Raw genomic sequence first — 8,490 nt, 5'->3', positions numbered from 1 at the left:
TTCATTTGAATGAATTTAGCTCTATCATCTCTTTAACTATACAGAAAATTTTAACGAAATCTTAATCAACATATCATGGGCTTCAAAAGAGTGTCTCAGATTGTCTCTATGGTATTCCATTCTCTCATAAATCTCTAATTAGTGTAAACATCCTAACCACATAAAAGAAGATAATGTTTAATTAGGTGTACAATTTGTTCTATACATTCTATCTGAAATCTGAGACACCCTTTTGTAGATAATGGCCATAGGAACAACATATAATAAAATCAACCCTCTAGGGATACCTATGCAGAAGCTAATTTCATTTGAAAGTGGAAAGTTGGTGAAAAATATTATACCTCAATTGACGTTTAATCCACCAATTGACATATAATGGTATAGACCAATTGGTGTATAATTTTTTGTTTTTCAAATGAAGAATTGTTTTTTTAAAACCATATTATGATATGAAAACTTGTCAAACATTGCTAGTTTAGTATAGTGACCTAACATATTGCATTTAATCAATAATTGTATTTGAAGTTTCTTCTATTGTTATCTTGTCAATTCGTGATTGGCAAATTTACCTGTAATCACCTGTCAATGGACATCATTACTGTCTGCAGTCATGTGATCATGAGTACAACTCCACAGGTGAATGGAGCTCTTTGTTAATACTTGACTTTCATTATCAAAAGTCAATCATGGTCAATAGTTCAAATGTTTCAACAAAAGAATTGTTGTACACATGCATTCTCAAGAGATGCAGCAGGCTTTGACAAAACTGAAACTTTCGGAGGACTCAATAAGTGTCATGAAATAGGTTGCAAGTTACAAAATCATGCTCCTATCTCACACTAGCATTTAATTACAAAAAACTTTCATTATACATCAATTGGTCTATACCAATATACCTCAATTTGTGGATTATACGTCAATTGAGGTATAATCCACCAATTGGTGGTTATTCCTGACCTGTTGAAGACATTGCATCTGCTTGCACCAAAATTGAGATTTAGAGTGTTAAAACTGTCTGGCGCATTATAAATAAATAAGACACTCTCTCTACCGTTGTATTGAAACCAGCATTGGTAACCAAACATATTCGTACAGATACAGACTACCATTCATCTCAGAAGTCTGAAAAATACTGAAAACTATGGTGTAGAATTTCCAACAGGACTCCTTATTTTATATAAGACAAGGAGTGGTTTATTTTGCTATGGTTGTTATATCATCTCGTCTTAGACATGTTAAAATATGCTTGAAGTACAGGGACTTTTATGGAATTCATTGACATTATAGTCAAGCAAGATGTCAACATCCCGTCCAACCGTCTTTTAGCAAAGCCAAAGCTGACAAAGGATCTTCACCAATTCGTGACAGGCTGTATACAGGACGAAATATTCCACTAGGAACAGGTACAACTCTAACAATCAATTTTCATTAGTTCCCTATATAGTCAATCTGAAATTAGGGGACCAACATTTGATACATTAGCCAGATTAAAAAAGGGGGAGGGGTTGAAAGAGCATGTGAATATTCTTTTACACCTGACCTGTTTCTAGGACATCTTATTTATTTCCTATAGCCAAGTGCAAACAAATAATATATTGTAAATTCATAAATTATTGCAATGTTTGTATTATTGCGTAAAATGCAAAAGGGTTATACATGTTGTTATAATTGCAATAATTCAAACTCACATTTTGAGATTTTTTTATATGTCAGAATCAAACAGGATATTTCTGAATATCGCAAAAGTTAAAATCACATTTCAGTCTTAAATTATAAAATCGCAATAATAAATCCACGCAACATTTTTTTGAATTTACAGTATATCCCTGATATATAAATGTACATGGCATGAGTCTTGGGACCATTTGATTATAAATAAGAAAGGGGGAGGGTTAGAATGGCCAAAATATTTATGTCCTTGTCAGCTAAGGACAGAATTTAAATTGTTAAGCTATTAACCAGGGTACAATATACATGTTTATTAATGTTTTGCTTAAAAAATACAATTTATAGACCATAAGCAGAATAATATGTTTTTATTCCCTTACCCTAAGTTATATTTTAAGTTTTTAATGGAAGTTGTACACGTTCAGCTCTTTGTTTACTTAAAAAGCCTTTATCTCGTGGTAAAGCCTCATTTCATTGATGTACATGTATGTAATGTATGTAGATTATTTATAGAGCCCTTTTAAAAAAAATAAAAAATACATACACAGTGATGCTACACTACTCTACATTTCCTGTGATAGAAATTTGAAGAATTATTTTATAGTTTAACACTTTTCATTTGTAATGCTATATATAATAGATGAAAGCAATGCTGATGATTTTTTGTGAAAGTGACAATAGCCAGGTCATGTATAGAACAAGATACTGGTAAGATATTATTAACTTATATATTAATTTAACTGTTTGTAAAATATGGTAATCATAAAAAGTATACATGGTATATGTAATCACCTTTATAATAATTACACATGTTATACATCAGTTTTATTGAACATGTCTTTGTTAACTTGGTTTTTCCATTGAAAAATCACTTTACTAATTTAATTTGTATTACTTATAGTACTATGTAGGGCGACTCCTATATTTTCCATTCAATAACTGACAACAAGTTGCTTTAAAAAAGAAAAAGACAATACGTGAACCTTTTTTTTCTTATTTCAACTGAATTGTAAATTATATCTCAGTGTTTTTATTATCATGTGTGTGGAGGATACTATTTTCTTTTCAATTTAAATCAGGACAATTTGGGTATGTTGATGGGTGTTAAATATAAAGTGAGGAGATAAATATAGATTCCACAACTGCAACAAGTGTATTACGATATTTCTCCACTCGATATTAATTTTTACCAACGTGAATGGTCAAACTTTGTCCTTTACTATGATAACTGGTGTTATCTTTTTAAATGAAACTTTAATGAAAAGATTGGCACAATATGTGGATGATTATCCGATGTCAAACATTTTCAAGATGGCCACCAAGGATGGCAAAAAAAAGAGTTGTCATCTTTATTTCCTGTCAGTGGTATACATGTAAATGAACATTAGAAATATGAAAAAAATGTGGTATGATTGCCAATGAGAACAAATGACATACAGACAAAGCTATAGGTCTTCATATGCCATATGGCCTTCAACAATGCACAAGACCAATACTGCATATCTATTCAGCCATAAAAGGCCAAAAATTAGAAAATGAAAAAATATGAAAGCTAACAGCCTGATCTATATGTATGTTTTGTGGTTTTCAGATCTAGACTCACAGCTAACTGAACTTTTACAGCAGTCAACATCAGATTGGTAAACTGATAATGCTTCTGACAGAAACAATTTCAACCAATCAAACAAGCAACAGAAACTTTGCATCTTTAAAAAAAACACTTAAATCTTCCATGGGATGATGTCTCAAAAAATAATAGTTCATCATTTATGAATATTTTAATGTTATGGATTTTCTTTTACAAGAATGTACACTTGTTTTTATAGTAAAACCTTGCTGTTCAAGTATAAAAAACACATTTAACTTTATTGAAATTTGAAGATTCATATGATTTATTTTGATTTTTGTTCTTTCTCAGGATGTGATGTAGAGCCTCATAGGTACAGTCATGACAGCTATCTTAACAGCTATCCAATTTCATTCAAAATTCTTTATAAATTGTGCACTAGTATATATAGACTTAGTAATTTGTTTCTCGTCTAGTTATGGGATTTTTATGGCCCCTCATCAAAGTTGTCGGTGCCATACAGTTTTACCCTTGTCCGAAATTCCGAAATTCCGTAATTCCGTAATTCCATCATTCCGTCATTCGGAAACAAACCTTTATACGGAGTTTTTTTCTAAACGCCTTAAGATATTGGCCTGATTTTTGGTATGTAAGTTGACCATGATGATTTACAGATCAAGTTTAAGTTGTGTTCCGCTCCGCCAATTTTTGTTGAAATTACGGGCTATGGACTTTGATAAATTGTTAAAAATCACAGTTAGACACACTTTTTTTCTAAACACTTTCAGATTTGGGCTGATTTTTGGTATGTGAGTTACTCATGATGAGTTACAGATCAAGTTTAAGTTTCGTCCTGCTACGCTAATATTTGCTGTAATTTCGGGCTATGGCCTTTGATAAATTTTTGAAAATCACAGTTATATGGATCTTTTTTCTAAATGCTTTCAGATATTGGGCCGATTTTTGGTATGTGAGCTAACCATGATGAGTTACAGATCAAATTTAAGTTTCTTTCGGCTGTGTTATTTTTGCAAGAATTAAGGGTTTACAATTTTGAAAACTGTTGAAAGTCACAGTTATATGGACATTTTTCTATATGCCTCCAGATTTAGAGCTGATTTTTTATATGTGAGACAACCATCATGTTTGTGTCCACATGTGTTATTGAAATTGCAGATTTTCAAATTTTTGAGACGGGGCCATTCGTGTCGCTTTGACACATATAGTTTTAGATGCATTTATGATTTTCATGTTTGTATTGACCACATTGCAGCAACATAGATATATAAGTACCTGGCAAATATTACCTTTTCAGCATACTAGGCACAAAGGGCCATAAAAAGTCCATCTCTTAGTGTCTCTTAAAATCATCTCTATATTGCAACTGTTTACAGTTTTCTCTTTTAAACCATTTATTTGATAACTTTAGAAGAAGTATCATACATATATTTCTATACATTGTAAAAATTATCAAAATGACAAGATCTAACTACCCAAAAAATTTCTGAAAAATGGGGACGAAACATCTAAGAGCTATTATCCCTGAAGTGTGTAAATTTACAAACTTTCATAGTTTTCTGCTAATATCCAAAGGCGGATTTAGGCGGGGGGGGGGGGGGCCCTTTTTGGGAAAAAATTGGTTGCTTATATAGGGAATAATTGAAGTGTGACTGGAGCGGGCCCCCTCTTAGGTCAGTCAGTGGGCCCCCACTTACGAACATTTCCTGATCCGCCACTAATATCTGACAGCTATATCAATATAATATAAGAATAAATTGCAAAAGTGGTCAGAAAAACTTATGTTTACAGTCTGAACTTATTCTGAATTGTTTAACCTCTTATTTTGAAATATGTGTTTTTTATCGTTTTGAGGTGCACAATTTGTCAATTCAAGCTATTTCGGCTCCTGGAGCCTCTAGATTTGTAATGAATAATTTGTATTTATGTATGATTATTTTCTTAATGCATTAAATAAAACATTACTTATTCTTTTCCATATGTTGTTAAACTTATCTATAAGTCCAGATCCTATCATATGTCAGATGTTAAAAATTGGACGGCAAACTTGAGAAAATTTGAATATGCAGGCTACCCCATTTTGTTGTGGCATATACTAGACACCACATTATTTGCCGAGCTTAATATTTTTTTTAATTGGGTATATATAGTTATACTTTGCAAGTAGATATGTTGTTTTACAATAATAAACGGGTCTTGGAGTATTTTGGCTCTGAAAGATGACCTAAATCAGCCATTTTAGACGAGAGGTTAAATGAGACATATTGAAACAGTTAGATTTTACATACACTTCTTTATAGACAGCATTGTTATTTCTATGCATTCTTACACAGTGATGTATTACTAGGAACAACTTTAAAAAATATTATAAAAGTTGCCATGTTTTTTTATTTAAACCAGCGAAATATGCCAAAAAGTCTTATTTTTGCTGTTTTCGAGCAATTTCAGCTGTTAAAAAATGGCGCCCCAAAAAAATCAAGATCGGTTCAAAATTCCCCCAAAAAAATTGTGTGGTTAATTACATTACTAAGGTGCACCAATGTGCTAAATATGAACTCATTTGGTAAAAGTTGCATTTGGACGGTTTTGCATGGTTTTCTGGCAGATTAACTCTTAAGTAAATTTGCTGTACTTATGGTGCCAGTTTAATTTCCGAAAAATATAGCTCAATACATGTTGTTTTACGTACTCGGTATTTATTGGTCCAGGGTTTTACATATACCTGCTATACTGAGAATATTTTGTATGACAAACAACTCAGATAAGAAAGTTTGTTTAATTTTCAATTGAAATACTTGTAATAAATACTCCAAAGATATAGGTCGGCATATTGTGCTTTTCCGAAAAATACGTGTTACTTATGTATGTATCAAAAAACTATGCAGATGAAAACACAGGTTTGTTTTAATATTTAACAACACAGTAAGATATACTAAAAAAAGCAATTATTTGGCATAACTCAATCAAAATACATGTTAACAAAAAAACGTGAACATACATTGAATGCATATGTTTGATCTATGATCATGATGATACATCGTTAATACAGCAGCAAGAAAAATTGTAACAAAACATCATATTTGTAACGATACATCATACCCACTGTAATGACCCAACCATTAAGTATAAACGACGATTGGGCTAAAGCAGAACAGACTATCAGGTGCTGATACTTTAATGATGACCCAATCTGACATATGGTAAAAAGGTGAAATGCAATTTTACAATGTGTTGAATTATCGTCATGATAACGAAATGTCATATATAACTGATAGCACAGTCCATTGAGGCGAGAACATATTGTACTATCAAGAACGGTTAAATTTCCAGTATTTCACGTAAAAATAAAGTTTGAATATGTGAAGATCGATTTGAAGGCTTCAAATACAATGTTGTAAAATAAATTCACTCTATGGTTAGCTACAAATTGTGTCCAAGATGACATTTGTCCTGTGATGACCTTCCAATGTTCAATTCAAAATACGTGTAAGAAAGTTAAAGGTTGCGATGATACTATGTTGTAAGATACATTTGTAAAAGATTTATAATCCTCCTTAACTGGAGCACATAGATAGATTAAAAATATAACCAAACGAACTATATAAATTGTGGAACGGCGTTACAGAATACCCACCTATTGTGTTTCAGTCAATTGTGTATGTCCTTGTTAGGGCCTCAAGTTTATCAAAACCTATCAACTAGAATTATTCATTTTTTGGCTCTGAGTATTATTTAATATATATTACCAGTGACCATATACAATATGTTGTCAACATTCTTCTCAATTTGTAGTTCGATAAATCGTGAACATTTATTTACTGAAAGTGTATCGATGTAATACATGAATTGCACACAAAGCCGCATTAAACAACTGAAGGCTATTGACTTACAAAAAATGAAAATGTATAAATTCGCGACAGCAACTCTGCCTCATCATTTCTAGTAAATTCCCCTATATATCAATATATCGTCAAAATGAATTGAAGTTTATTTGGGTAAAAGCTGAATTGATTTCTCAATGGAATTTTATGACAATTGTCTATTTAGATGGTTTTAGATTTAGTTTGAGAGATTCAGACATGATATGTATGAAAAAGAAGATGTGGTATGATTGCCAATGAGAAAACCGTCCACAAGAGACCAAAATGAAATTGACTACATTAGGTCACCGTACGGCCTTTAACAATAAGCAAAGCCCATACCTCAAAGTCAGCTTTAAAAGGCCCCGAAATGTGTTTATATTTTCAACCATTTTTGTAACATTTTTATTCATCTCGTACGTACCATTTGTCATAAAGTATTAGAAAAAGAATATTTGGCAGGTGTATGAAAAACATGTTACACATAATCCAAACAGGACTATACTGGTAGAACATGAAAGCTGCGTTCCCGAAGAAAATAATTGTCAATAAAGTGTTTTCTTACTGCTGTTACATGGATCTTGTAAGTTTGTACAGCTATATAGAAAAAAATGTTTCCGATGATTTTTGTTTGAAGTCGTTTAACTGTTTCTATAAAATCATGTATATCAAGACACATATGACAATATGAAGAATACTTTGTAGGTTTTGTATATACGTAGTATCGTAAATGTCAAGTCCACTTGGATCCTACATCTCGCTGAACATGCGTTTTAACATGACACGATTGTCAGCAGCATGTTTGTGTATTAAATGAAAAAACTATCAAAGTTGCTTTTTCGTTTTGTTTTGATGAACGATTTGATAATGTTGTTGTTTTTCTGCTTCTACGGAATCCAGGGAACTCACCAACTATATAAAAATATCGGTCTTATGGTTTTGGACAAACCACTCATCAATGACGCTCCAATCACAAATGTTAAAATACCAAGAAAAGATACTTTCTATATTTCAATTAAACATGGGAAATAATAGCGTATAGCGTAGAAAAAAATCTATATTTTGAAATCACTGCAAGACTCTAGCCATATTATGTACCAATTGTGGTATCTGTCATTTTAATCGTGGTTTATTTAAATTCAGTTATAAATCTCTTTTGGTGAAGTCGCAATCTAAAACATTTTTATGGGATATAAAATTTGAGTATATATTACAAAACACTATAGCAATTAAAAGGCTAAGCATGACTATACAAATATCAAACACTTTCAAAAAAATTATTATATGAACTTTATACTTTTTGATTTTCGGAAATTTGTATTTTCAATGTTCAATATATTTTTTGTGATGCGATCTTCCGGAAATATGTCCTAAATT

Source organism: Mytilus edulis, chromosome 14 (assembly GCF_963676685.1).
Source record: "Mytilus edulis chromosome 14, xbMytEdul2.2, whole genome shotgun sequence".
Lineage (NCBI taxonomy): Eukaryota > Metazoa > Mollusca > Bivalvia > Mytilida > Mytilidae > Mytilus > Mytilus edulis.
This window is presented reverse-complemented; position numbering follows the sequence as displayed.